We start from the raw sequence: 14,695 nt of genomic DNA, 5'->3' as shown, positions 1-14,695 counted from the left end.
GTAACTCGAATTTGAAGGTACAGCAACCATGGGAGATAGGGACTACAAGCAGCATTGATGCCATGTTACAAAGGAAGAAACCTTATCAGAGATAAGGAGACTATCCCATGATGAGTAGGAAAATCAGAATTTGAACCCAAATCTCCTGACTCCTAGTCTATCACTCTTTTATCCATGTTATTCTGCCTTCAATTATTACCTCAAGAGCCCAGACACCAGATGTGCTCCAAGCTACAGATACAAGGATGAAACCAGACAGTGTCCGCACCCTCAAAGAGCTTCATTGATCAATCAGTCAAACACCATTTATGGAGGATCTACTGAGAGGCACGAGGCAATCCCTGCCTCCAAAGAGCTCACCATCCAATGAGGGAGACCACACATGCAAACCAATATACACAAGTGAGCTCTCGAGAGCAAAGGAAGGAAGGAATTCAGAGAGGAGAGGTGCTGGCTTCAGAGGGTTGGGAAGACTTTCAAGGAAGGTGGGATTTTGATTAGAACTTCAAGGAAGTTGGGGAGAGCAATCATCTCAGAAGAGAGGGGAAGCATTGTCTAGGCATGGTCAGAGAAAGCACCTGGAGACAGAGATGGAGGGTCTCCATGGAAGAGTCAGAAGACCCTGGTCAGTGAATCAAAGAGAACACAGTCGAGAGTTAGGGGCAAGTTGACTGGAAAGGCAAGAGGGGACTGGTTAGTAGGGTCCCTAAATGCCAAACAGAGCTCTCTGTGTTTGCTCCTAGAGGTACTAGGGAGCCACTGGAGTTCATTGAGCAGAGGAATGACGTGGATGGATCTCCTTGGAAACTGAATGGAGGATAGACCAAAGCAGTAGAGGCAGGTAATTCTCCCACAGCAGCTCTTGCAATAATCCAGGGATGAGGGGATGAGGGTCTGAACTCTAAGGGATCACGAGCTCAATACAAAAGAGAGATCCAAAATACTGACTTCAAAAACAGCAGCAGGTGTGGACAGAGGCATCCCGCAAGTCTCCGCAAGGCGGGAGGAGAGCTTGGGGAGTGATGCCAGGCTAGAGTTATGCCTTTGGGAGGGGAAGCAATAATGGAAGACAGGTTAAATCACACTTGCCTCTTGTCCAGTCAGATAAAGGTGAGCGGCACCATATACATACAGTCCCGAAAACCAGCCCCCTGGACATGCTATGGACACTCCACCGAAAGCCACAGGATCAACTAGCCAGGCTGCCATCTTACCTTTATTTCCCATTGAAAACCTTATTTTGGAGAGAGCATAAAGCAGTGAGATCTGAGTTCAAGGTCCATCTCCCTGCCTCTTCTGCCAAAAAACTCAGTTTCTATACTGATTAAATAGGAATGAGAAAACTTGTCATCTTCAAAGGGAAAAATGGATTTTAAATATTTTGGGAATTGAAGTGCTAAATAAGTGTTAGTTATTACACACACAGTAGGCATTTCATAAAAGTAGTTGGTAGAAAACAATGGGAAAAGCCAGAGCTCAACACAACTCCCAGAATAGCCGACTTCAAACTTATAATAATAATAATAATAATAATATAGCAAGAGATCAACCACAGTAAGTCTAAATTTGTTTTTAAAAGGGTGGGGCAGCTAGGTGGTGCAGCCCTGGGGTCAGGAGGACCTGGGTTCAAATCCGGCCTCAGACACTTAATAATCACCTAGCTGTGTGGCCTTGGGTAAGCCACTTAACCCCATTTGCCTTACAATAAATAAATACAGAAATACAGTGAAAAAAGAGGGACATCAAGGGATGCAGGGTGGGGAGGGGGAAATCTAGATATAACAATACCCAATAAAAATATTTATTTTTAAAAAAACAATATTCCATGGCCATATATGTTTGTCTGAGCTTTCTGTTTCTAGTCTGGAGGAAGCAGAGAGGTGTGTAAGGAGGAAAGAGGGAAAGAATTTGGAACTGAAAATAAAATAAAATTGCATTTTGAAAAAGGTCAATTCTATTAGAGATATGGATTGTTAAGGGTGGCTGGGGATAAGAAATATTAATTGTTGAGCATTCTCTCTCTCTCTCTCCCCCTCCCTCCCTTCCTCCCTCCACCTACTTCTCTTTTCCTTCCTCCCCACCTATTTCCTTCTCATGTGAACAACCATCTCCAACTAATTTTTTCTTTTTTTTTTCTTTTCCATTTTTTTTCATTTTTCCATTTTCGTTTTTTTTCATTTCCCCAAAACCTGTTCTGTCAGTAATTTCAGTTATTCAGCAACCAGTCAGCAGCAGCTTTCTAAAACCCTCCCCTTGGAAGAGAAAAAGATTTGCTGAGGGCTAACTCTAAGGGCCAGACTTGCAAGTCCTTCATGAAGGTTTTCTCATTCTTTCAGATACAAAAGTCAGACAACCCCTGTCCTCAAGGAGCTCCCCGTCTAATTGGAGCCTGGGCCACAGGGAGGATGGTGGAGCCCCACCTGGCATCCTCAGCCTGGAGTGATGGGTCCAGAATCATCCTTCAATGCCCAGGCAGAGTCTCTCCAGCATCTCTGGGTTGGTCCTCTAACAACAGCGATAATATCACCAGCATTCACTGAAAAAATACCTGCAGTCTTTTGAGAGCACAGGATCACCTCCAAACCACAAGAAACAACCTGCTTTGTCCCGATTACAAAATCTACTTTAAACCACCAGGCAGGATACGGTAAGCTTTTAATGATTGTGAATAAGTGGACAGAGGGATGAGGACCCCAGGAGGGCCCGAGAGCCGTTCCACTTCTACCAGTGTTTCTCGGAATGATATATTTTTTTATTTTTTTTCAAGGCAATAGGATTAAATGACTTGCCCAAGGTCACCCAGCTAGGTAATTATTAAGTGTCTGGATACAGATTTGAACTCAGGTCCTCCTGAATCCAGAGTCACCTAGCTGCCCTGGAATTATGTTTTTAAATGCATAAAAGAAAATATATTGGATTGCCAAAGAAATAATTGTCCAAATATTTTCTTAAAAAAGCCCAACCAATCTGATGCAGCCATGGTTAAGAACTTCTGGTCCAGGCCAAGTACAGGTAGAAATGCAAGTGAAATGGAAATAAAAGAAGAAAACAATAAAGAAAAATGTGGGCCTTCTCCTAGCGGAGTTTAGCACAACAATTCCACTTAGTAACTCTTCAGTTCCTTAGTTCCCTAACGCATATCTGTGTCTCATGATCCATCCAGTGACCTACCATGAGTCCGTCCATTTCTGGATTCAGAAAATTCCGAACGTTGGCCCCTTCCTGATTGCACAAGCTATTTAACCATTGGCTCTGACTTCAGAGGGTAGGATTTCACTTGCTTACACCCTGGGACACCTTCAGCTGCCTCAGTGTCCTTACTCCTGAAACGAGGGGAAGGGTCTCTGGAGCTTCCTTCCAAGTCTAGATCCATAACCCTATGAGCTTCTCTGAATCTTAGTGTCTTCACCCATGAAATGGGCACAATCATGCCAGCCATTACCTTTGCTAACCTCCCTCCCCTTTCCTGTAAAATTCTATGCCCCCCCCCCACCTCTACCTTTGGTAATGGGTCGAGTCCATCACCAGTGACTCCTGCCCAGGATAAGAAGAGAGATGGGTAATCAATTAGAAACTTGTGAGAACCCCCCCCCATAGACACACACACAAACACACACACACACACACACACACACGCCACGGCCCTGCCAAGGACATGAGAGATCAGGTGATAAGACTGACATCTCCAGCTGTTCTGCCATCTGTCCAGAGGTGCCAAAAATAAGAAAGAGGGAGCTGCCTGCACCCTCTCACCTCAGAGACAGCCTTGGAATCAGGAAAACCCAAGTGTGAATCCTACCCCCAAGGCTTCCCAATTCTGTGATCCTACATAAGTCACTTAATTTTTTGACTCGGTTTCCTCAATTTTGAAACAGAGCTAATAATAGCACCCATCTCCCAAGACAAAATGTTCTAATACTTGTAAAGCATGCTGTAGAAATGCCAGCAATTGCTGTGGTAGTGGTGAGAATTATTGTAATAATACTCTGTAGGGAGTTTTTCTTATTTGAATGGGAACCCAGACTCATGTCGTCGGGTTACAGTGACTTGGCCATCACTCTGATTTTAATTTTCATACACTGACCCCAACTTTGCATTTGGTTTCTTGGTTGTTTTCCACTGTCTGGTCAAGGGTACCCCATCTCTACCACTCCCCTTCCCTCCAGAAGAAACCCAAAACAAACACATATTCTGATGTATGGGTAGAAAGAACCCAAAGAAGGAGAGGAAGCTGCTTAACCACTGAAGAGAAGCCACAGTGAAGAAAAGAGGGGAGGCCATGGGGTCCCTCTCTTAGCCTTCCAGAGTTTCATCATCATTTGCTCTAGTTACTTCTCAAAGGGAACACAACTGCAGCCCTCCTTGTTGCCTCCAAGGGTCATGGGAGAAACCCAGGGTTCTCCCCAAGCTGGAAAGGGAGCCCAGTGGCTAGAGCACCGGACCTGCAGTCAGGAAGACCTGAGTTTGAATCCTGCCTCAAACACTCCCTAGCTGTATGGGCAAGTCATCTTATCTCTGTGCCACCGTTTCCATCTCTGTAAAGTTAGAATAAAAATAACCCTTACCTTGCAGGGTCGTTATGTAAAAAGCTAACATAGAGCCAACATTGTTGGCCTTGCTATCAATATTATTAGCTCACGTCTAGTTGCAGCCACCTACTTCTCACCCAGTGGCCAAGTACCCAGGTTCAGAAGAGCTTATCACACACACACACACACACACACACACACACACACACACATACACAGACCTAAAAGGAAGCCAATTTCTTAGCAGTTATAACAAATTCTACTAAAAATAATTATAATAAAACAAATAATTGATTAAATGACAATACATATAGATTCTAAAAAACAGATCATGAAACCCTTGTTTCCTTCCTCTCTTCAGAAAGCTAAGAGCCTTTGGAGCAGAAATGGTGCATACAGCATCACATGCGATCACTGTTTCCCTTATTGTGACTTCACTATCTCTCTGTTACAATTCCAGAGAGAATAGTTGTGTAGGAAAGCATCTAAATATGATTATAATATAAAAGTAAAAATATATCAATAAAACTTATTCTAGAAAAAAAGAACATTCATCCCCAAGTTGGGCTGATGGAGATGGTGAATTTTTTCTCCTTAGAAACCCTCACAGAAAGATCAAGGATGATGGCACCACCCATCCTTGGACATCTTGAAGTATGAAATACCAAGGAAGGCCATGCCCATGGACCTCCCAGAAGAGAAGATGGAGAAATGTGATGCCCATGGTGGGAGCTGCCACAAAGAGGGGTACATACTCCCCAGGCACTGAGGTACAAAACCACCAATACAAAATGCCTTTAACTGTTTGCCAGTCAAAGGCCTTGGGCATTATTCACATCCATTATTGGGAGAGCGCCCCATGGATGTGCATAATCAGAGTTCTTTCAATCAAGGAATTTCCAATGTTGTGTTCTAGAAAAGACAACAAGTAGCAGGCAAGCCAATGAACGGTTCTTGAAAACTCTTTACTCACATTCAGGGGAGTTTCCTTTCTTTCAATGAATGGAACACTACTGGCTACAGGTCCTCACACGGTGTTCCTGGGTGGCATGGCCCAGGAAGGGAGAGACGGAGCTGTCCACACTCTGGAAGCAAAGAAAAGAGAATCATCCAGATGAGTCCAAGAAGGCCGGAGGACCTAGTAGAGTATTTGTTGTTAAGAAACTCAATTCTACTTTAGTTAAGAAAGTATTTATTGCAGTAGAGCAACCAATGAATTAATGATTAACACCATAAGCATTTATGAAGTGCCAACTGAATGCATGTGGTAGAATGTTAAATACTAGCTATTGGCCTGTAAACTCCTTAAAAAACCAAGAACTATCCCCGCCTTCAAACTTGAAAACAGAGAAGCAAACACATGATTATTTGGATGAAGGAAAGTCAAGCTACACCTAGGGGAATCCCTAAACTGAACTCAGGAGGCAGTGTGAGCCAGGTAGGAGGCACAGCTCTTGCAAAGGCAGAGAGGTGATCACTCAAACACTGATCCCAGGCTACCACCACTAGTCCAATTTGGCTGGAACATAAAGGACATGAAGAACGTCATAGGAAATAGTCTGAGAAAAGGAGGCTGGAGCCAGAGGAAATTCAATGAGCGACACTGAAGCTTCTTGAGCTGTGGAATGACGTGATCAGACTGGAGTTTTAGGAAGAGCATGTTGCCAACAGCGTGAAAGATGGATTTAGGGGTAGGGGCTGAGGGTGGGGAGGAAAACTCAGAAACTTAAACACCAGGATGGAATCCAAAAACAGACAATGGACCTTTGGTCCCTGACCTCACCCCCTCTAGAAGGATTCAGATCATGGCAGGCCTCCACCAGCTTCCTCCACTTCAGTGACCTAGAACTGCCCCAGGCACTGCCCTTTCTATAAGACTACAGATCAGATAAAAGGGCAGATTTAGCTCGGGGCCCCCAGGATGGCCAGGAGTGACCCAACCTCCCCACAAGCCTTATCTCTTGGAATGATGAGTGGTTGTTGCTCCTAAACTTCTGGATGCTTCCCAGTGAGAGAGAACACTGGGAGTTCACTTGGGCAGTACCTGGGATAAGTCTCCACATGGGCTTGGAGGGAGAGTTTGTTGAAATGAACCCAGTGGGAAGGTAAGCTACAGGACCGCACCATGCAAATGGGCCCCCAGATTTTACACTTATAGCTATGAGTTTCGGTCCAACACGGCACCCTCTAAGTGAACTGATGAATTATGGCAGCGGCCACTGACATTTCCATGATTAGCATTTTAAGGTTTACATGTGGCTGGATACACTTCATCTCAGAATTGCAGAGTTGGGAAAGATTGGAGGAACCCTGTCATTACCAATTGCCTCTAGCACATTTCCATCTGGATGCCTATGAGTGGCATAAACTCAACCCTGAATCACAGTTTTGAAACCAGAAGGAACCCTCAGGACCCATGCAGCCCAACCTTCTTTTTACACTGCTGAGAACTTGGCCCCAAATATGACTGCTTGATTGATTTTTCAATCAACACCCCAAAGCCAATACCTCTGATGACCATCCCCTAAGCCTGGGAGAACGGCAGTGCCAAGCATCACCATCTTCATTTTGCAAATTCTGAAAATGAGGCTCCAAACATCAAGATCAATGGAGCCAATAAGGATCAGAAGTAGAATTTGAATACAGGTCTTTCACCATCCTGCTACACAGTGACTAATTAATGGATATATGCTTTCTCTCTCTGGTCAACGCTGCCATTCCATCAGAAACGTCCACTCCATTGTATAAGAGTGGGATGGTGGCTTCCTTACAGCAACCCCCTTCTCCAGGGATACAGCCAGGATTGTCCCTTCCTCCCATAACTCAAAGCTACCTTAATTCCCATGAAAAAGTGACCAGCTTTAAGCTGACTTTCCAGTGTCCTTCCACCAAACCAGACTGGCCTGACCAGTGACTCGGTGTCAGACTCAACTGCTCCCTATCCCGGACCCTCTCAGGAAAACCAACATCCAGAGGGGACAAGAAGCCCATTAACCTCATGAGCTGCCACTGGGGCAGGAGGACAGGGCAGAACAGCTTTTGCCCAGCAAGATAATATGCAGACTTGTCTATACAGTCATATTTTTTTTTAGGTTTCTTTTTTATAAGGCAATAAGGTTAAGTGACTTGCTCAAGGTCATACAGCTAGGTAATTATTAAGTGTCTGAGGCCAAATTGGAACTCAGGTCCTCCTGATTCTAGGACTGGTGCTCTATTCACTGCACCACCTAACTGTCCCTCTGAAGAAATACCCTGTTTTGTGTAGTTTTAATATACCTGCAAACTGAAAAATGACCTTGGCCTGGATTTGTGATTTTCTAGGATTCAGAACTTCCACTGTGGAAATGCCATCCACCAAGGCAGATCAACAGCAACTTATAACTAAAAATATTAAAGAATTACCAAGAACTTACCCATGGCTCTACCACCACTAGCCCTCTATCCCCTACACATCTCTCAAGTGAAATTATACTACTGAAATGAATTTTGTGCATGAATTCAAACGTTTATTAACTGAGGGCTTATGATTTTTAAATGCTACTATTATTTATTAAGGGCATGGTAAATTTTTCATTTCCAGTCATTATGGGTTATGCCAATTAAGGCCCAAATGTTGGTATTTGTAGAAATTCTATAATTAAGGCTTAAAGGTTCCTCAGCAATGTTAAATATCTGCCACCCTTGCCTGGGGCTAACTCAGTCTCACAGAATTACAGCCTCAGAAGAAGGCATCTCAGAGGCCATCTACCATTAGCTAGTATCATCTAGACTAAGGCAGAATGGAGCAGGAAGCACTTCTACCATCTCCCTTCACCTTGTAAACCTCCAGGGATGGGGAGCTCACTATTCTTCAAGGCAGCCCAAACCACGGAGGGACAACCCTCGTCATTGAGACTTCCCTGGGTCAGGTCAAAGGCTATCTCATGAGGACCTCCCCCTCATTTCAAGAACAACAAGCTCAATCCTTCTCCTGTAGGTCATTCTACCATCTCTCTTCTCTTCTCCAGGTTAACACCCCAAGTTTGTATAGTATTTTCTCCAGGCTGCTCACTTAGTTACCTGGATCCTTCCTAAAACATGGCACTCAACATTGCGTGTCCTTTAATTCCAGTTGCAATCACATCTGGATGCCACACTCTCCAGGCAGCCCCAGACCCCATTAGCCTGCATCAGAAACCCACCAAACCCAAGTCACTTCCACAATCTGTTGTCTGGCCATGTCTCCCCCACCTCGAAACATTCACCTCTGTTCCATTTCTTCATACTTTGGAAATACGTTGCACCTGATAGCACATGTATAATCTCTAACTACTTGCCTCCCTCCCCTGCCAAGCCTTTATTTGTGACTTAACCAATGTCCCATGTACAAAAGCATTGGTGGGAGGGGAAGAGGGGAGCTTAGCCTCAGAAGAGAAGACTCGGCCCATCTGCTTTGCATTTGGGGGGCTTCAGAAAGTCTCATCCACACATCACCCATTTCCAACTCTGCCCTTGCTAGCAACAGCCCGTCCACCTATTTACAATTTCCTTGAAACGTTGCCCGGTAATCTGGCCAATGAAGGCGGAAATCCAATTAAGTCATGAGTAAATGTCAGCTCCCAAACGCCAACGGCCGTAAGGAGCCACCTGGTATTTGAAGGAAGATGCGTTGTTCTCCTCACTGAGCTGTCTGGTATTTCTGTTCTGCACACGTCAACTTAAAAAACATGAAGCCAGGCTTTGGCATATAAAGCAGCCAGGCTGGAGCTCTGGAGAGAAAACAAAGGCCTGTCCCCAGAGGTCTGTGGGAGGACCTGAGACCCTCATGCTCTCGGGCCTGGACCACTGCCACCTGTCCTGCCTCCAACGTCCGTCTCCAGCCCACCCTGCCGCAGCCACCAAAATGAGAGAAGGCCTGAAGAAGCCCAGGGTGACCAGGTCACTCTTCTGTTTGAACAGTCCTAGGGTTTCCCTATCCCCTTTAGGGTCAACGACACTCCTCCTTCTTCGGCATTTAAAGCTCTTTACAATTTGACTGCCATCCACACTTCCAGACTCATTTCTTTCGACTTTTGCATTAACAGCACCAAACTGGCCCCTTGAACTTAGCTCCATCCTCCACCACGTCTGGTAAGCCCTTGTCCTTGGAGCCCAAAGGTGGGCTGACTTGAGGGGAAGGGGAAGAGATACCGTCTAGAGAGCACCCTCTGGGAGCCAGGCACTCTGCTGCTGAGCACCCTCTCCTATTAGGTCATTGGATCTTCACAGCAAACCTGCCAGGGAGATGCTGCTACCACCCCATTTTTACAGTTGAGGTACTTGGGCAGACAAGGTGATGTGATTTGCCCAGGGTCACACAGCTTCTAAGTGTTTGAGGCTGGATTTGAACATCCGTGTTCCAGCCCCAGGCTCCAGCCATTCACTTCAACAACTGCCCTAAGGGAAACTTTAAAAACTCAAAATAACCCCTGCCCATGCTCTTGGGAATGCCCCCACACACAAGAGTCACAAGGCCAAGGCACTTGAGGAGGGATTTAAGGCACAGTTTTCTAGCTATAGGAGGCAGGCCTGTTCCCCAAACTACAGTGGAGACCCAATTCTGGAGTACCTTGTGACCTAGGACACCCCAGAAACTGCTATTTCTAGTGTCTTCCATGAAACAGTAATCTGATAAGGCCCATCTGTTAATAGAACGAGGGGAGCACTGATGGTCAGTAAGAAACTAGACTCTCTCTCTCCTTCCTCCCTCCCTCCCGTCTTCCCACTTTCTCCCCTTTCTTTCTCTCCTCTCCTCTCCTCTCCTCTCCTCTTCTCTCTCTCTCTCTCCTCTCCTCTCCTCTCCTCTCCTCTCCTCTTCTCTCTCTCTCTCTCTCTCTCTCTCTCTCTCTCTCTCTCTCTCTCTCTCTCTCTCTCTCTCCTCCCTCCCTCCCTCTCCCCATCTCTCTCCTTCCTCCCTCCCTCCCTTTCTCTGCCTTTCTTTCTCTCTCTCTCCTCACTGTCTCTTTCCTCCTCTCCTCTCTTTTTCTCTCTCCAATCACTTCACCTCTCTCCTCCCTCTTCCTCCATTCCCCCAACTCACCCTTCTGTATCCAGATAATTCCCAGAGTCCAGGAGGAAATCCCAATCTTTCCCTATGGCTCTGGGAGGCCACAGTTTAGAAGCAGACAAAACAGTGAGAAAAGGACAGAATTTGGAGTTGAAGGACCTGGCTTCAAATCCTACCCCCCCCCAATGTTTATTCAATGGGTGACCCTAGATGAAGTCACCTGACATTTCTGGACCTCAATTTTCTGTTATGTTCAATGAAACGAGGGGGAAGGGGTGAGGTGGGGCTTGGATTTTACAACTTCTGAGGTACTTCCCAGTTCTAAAACCCAAGTTCCTCTTGGTAGACAGAGGTCATGAAAGCGATGGTACCCCATGTCTAGAAGACATTTGACATAGACTCTCCCAGGCAACTGGAGTGACGACTGGAAACCTGGTTGATGGGGGGGGGGGGGCGCAGGAAGGAGTCCAAGATACCTCTCCTCCCCCTCCCCCACCGGAGCAGAGAGAATATAAACACTTGTCTCAAAGTTTGTCCAGTGAACCCATCCCATGAAGCTGGACAGAACTACACAGCAAGGGCTCTAAGGAGAGGCACAGCCGGTTCTCCCCCCACCCCTGCCCTTTTATCCCCAGGTCCCACCAAAGTCACAGTTTCTTTTCACACACGCCACCCCAGTCCTGAAAATGAAGCCAAATAACTGGAGCTATCACAAGGATAAATTACAGGAATAAGAGTAAATAAAGGAGAACAGAGCTCCATGTCAGATAACTACCCAGAGGTAGGAGTGAGAAGTCAGAGGAGGGGAGAAAGAAGGAAGCCAAGAGGATGGCTGATGACAGGGAGGATGGATGGATGGATGGATGGATGGATGGATGGATGGATGGATGGATGGATGGGTGGATGGGTGGATGGGTGAGTGGGATAGACGGGTGAATAGATAGAAAGAAGGATGAATAGATGAATGATAGATGGATGGATTGGTAAGAGGGTGGATGAATGGATGAGTTGCTGCAGTTGATGAATAGATGGATAAGTGGGTAGATTGATGGATGGATGGATGGATGAAAATATTCATAACCAGCAATTCTTAAGGTGGGATCTGGGAACTATTTTAAACATTTTGATAACCATATTTTAAAGAATTGGTTTCCTTGACAATTCTAAGTATTTTACTTTGTGCATATAAAAACATTTTTCTGAAAAGGACTTCCAGGCTTCATGAGATTGTCTATCTAGGGGGTTCACTAGATAGACCACTGGGCCTGAAATCAGGAAGACTTGAGTTCAAATTCAGTCTCAGACACTCGTTAGCCAGGTGACCCTGAGTGAGTCCATTCTCCCTGTTTGCCTCAGTTTGCTCATCTTAAATGATCTGGAGAATGACAAACCACTCTAGTATCTCTGACCAAAAAAAACTTCAAATGGGTCATGAAGAGTCAAACATGAATTTAATAAAAGAGAACCACAATGTGTTCACACTGAACTAAGAGTTAAGGATACAAATAGAAGCAGCAAGATAGCCCCTGCCCTCACAGAGGACAACCTATAAAAGAATTTGGCTACAGGGTAGCTGGCAAGGCCTGGGGCTCATTAGATGACATCAGCAGATCAGATGACAATGCCAGGGGACCAGAGGGCAAACGATAAAGCCTGGTGATCTTCCAGTCCTCAGAGAGGACTTCTAGAAAAAAAGGGATTTCCCTTGATATGCTTATCAAGCATATATCCCAAAGAGGCAAAAACGTAACTGCTCCATTTAGACCAGAATATTCAGAGCAGCCCTCACTGTAGTCGTCAAAACCTAGAAACATAGTTGGGTCTCATGGATCAGGAAATGGTTGAACAAATCTGGGTGCATGAATGGAGAGAATTATTATTGAAATGCCAAATGGGAGGAATTCAGAAAAACTGTGGAAATTGTTATATGAACAGATATAAAGTGAATTCAGTAAGACCAGGAGAACACCACCCCATGCCCACAAAAATGTACATAGGGGCGGCTAGGTGGGTAGTGGATAAAGCACCAGCCCTGGAGTCAGGAGTACCTGGGTTCAAATCTGGCCTCAGACACTTAATAATGACCTAGCTGTGTGGCCTTGGGCAAGCCACTTAACCCCGTTTGCCTTGCAAAAACTTTAAAAAAAAAAAAAAGCAACTGATTGTACTGTGGGACAACTAAAATTTGAAGATGATTTTCTTGGCATCAAAGTTCCATCTGCCTCTTGGCAACTTCTACCCAACTGTTCCTGGACTTTTGTACCTCAGGTTATGAGAAAGGGCCATAGTTCTACAAAGGAATGAATCACTCATCACATTCTGACAAGATTGCTAGAATAGAGAAGCAAATTTCAGGAGGAAAACTTCAATATTCATAAACTTACACATTAGAGAAGCAAGAATTGAATCATGATAAAATCCCTCCCAAATCCATCAACTGTCATAGGATGAATCCATCATCCCTATGCCTAATAGGGAGATGGAGACCATGGAAGGTTGTTGAGCAGGAGAATAACATGGTCAGTGGTTTTTGTTTTGTTTTGTTTTTGCTATGGGAAGGATGAGGTAATAAGGGGAGAGACTGACTGGGATGACATTTCCACCCAGGGCTATGACGTCCAAGCCCCTCCTTGCTACAAGGTTAGGACAAAGCAAACAGTCTTCTAAAAGTTGACCAGCTTAAAAATACCCAGACAAGTCTCCTCACTGCAACAAGGAGGCAACATCTCGCTTCAATGCCTGGATCATTTTTGCCAAAATCCCAGTCACTCGTGCCAGTCATTAACTCTGGTCTGCCTCCACTCTCCTGACCTCCTTGGAGCCAGGGAGAAAATATCTGGCATTAAAAGTCTATTCCCCAACCAAAGAAGCAGGCCAAGTGACCACAACCTCCATGTGGACAGATTCCAAGTTCCAAAGATCTTCAATTTTAATCAACCTGTTTAGTTTATAATTGATTTGCATATTAATTCAGGTCTTCTGTCCCACTTAGCTACATTCCAGTCAAACTTTGCCAATAAGTCATTCTCCTTATGGCCCCTCTCAAGGGGGAATGGAGGCCTAGGGTCATGGCAGAGGGCTGGATCTGTAAGCCAGGAAGGCTTGGGTTCAAATTCCACCCCTGTTATTTATTATCACAATAAGCAAGCCCCTTCACCTCTCTGATCTTCAACTGTAAAATGGGAATAATAAAACAATTAGTATATCTCCATCACAGGATTCTTTTTTTTTAAGGCAAGGGGGTTAAATCATAGGATTCCTAAAATGCTCAGAGAAAATGATGTCTACAAAGCATTCAAGATCAGAAAGTCCTGGATTCAAATCTTGCCTATGATGCCATTAACAGTATGAACATGAGGTTGCCATCTATAAAAAGGAGCTGGTAATATTTGGATTATCTGCAATGGGTTCTTGTGTAGCTAAGACAAGATAACACATGAAGACAGCTCTGAAAACATTAGTTTGCTAATTAACATCACTATTATTATGATATTTATAGCACTTCCCATGAGCAGGCACTGTGCTAAGAATTTTACAATTCTTATCTAATCCTCACAACCACCTTGGCAGGTAGGTGTCATTGTCCCAATTTTACATGAAGATACTGTGGCAAACATAAGTGACTTGCTCAGAGTCACACTGTCATTGATAGAAGTAGTGTTTATTATGATATTAATAATTATTATGTTATTATTACTAAAAGTAGTAGCCATGTAGTGGAGACATGGAGGTCATGTAGGCAGAACTTGGGTCTGGGTCTCCTCATCTATAAAAATAGAAATATACATATATATATATATATATATTATACATATATATACACACAGAAATTCGCCCTCCTGGGTGTCCCTGCCTGCCTCGCATTCTGGGTCATCTCCAGTTGTCCTAATTTATATATGGCCACTACCCAGAAGGCTCTAGACGAGAAAGTGAGGCTGATGACGTAGCACAGCCTCCCCTCACTCTAATCCAATTCACTTGCTTGTCATGGCATCATCTCCCTGATGTCATGGTCTTCTTCGAGAATGAAAGACAAGTATCATCATCATCATCATCATCATCACCATCAGGTGTCCCTGAACCAGTCACCTCACTTTTCAGTGATGAAGCAAGACCCTCAAGTTTTAAGCTACAGAGAGAG

General features: G+C 44.7%; 1 protein-coding gene across 6 annotated transcripts in view; it reads right to left on the bottom strand.

Moving 5' to 3' along the window:
- Window positions 1–14,695, bottom strand: part of SGMS1 (sphingomyelin synthase 1) — a 232,173-nt gene that overhangs the window by 193,774 nt on the left and 23,704 nt on the right. For all 6 annotated transcript variants that reach the window (XM_074232263.1, XM_074232261.1, XM_074232262.1 and 3 more), the window contains exon 2: window positions 5,503–5,614. The gene's annotated coding sequence lies outside the window, so the exon portion shown is untranslated. The remainder of the gene's footprint in view (window positions 1–5,502; window positions 5,615–14,695) is intronic.

Source organism: Macrotis lagotis, chromosome 4, assembly GCF_037893015.1.
Source record: "Macrotis lagotis isolate mMagLag1 chromosome 4, bilby.v1.9.chrom.fasta, whole genome shotgun sequence".
Taxonomy (NCBI): Eukaryota; Metazoa; Chordata; class Mammalia; order Peramelemorphia; family Peramelidae; genus Macrotis; species Macrotis lagotis.
This window is presented reverse-complemented; position numbering and strand designations above follow the sequence as displayed.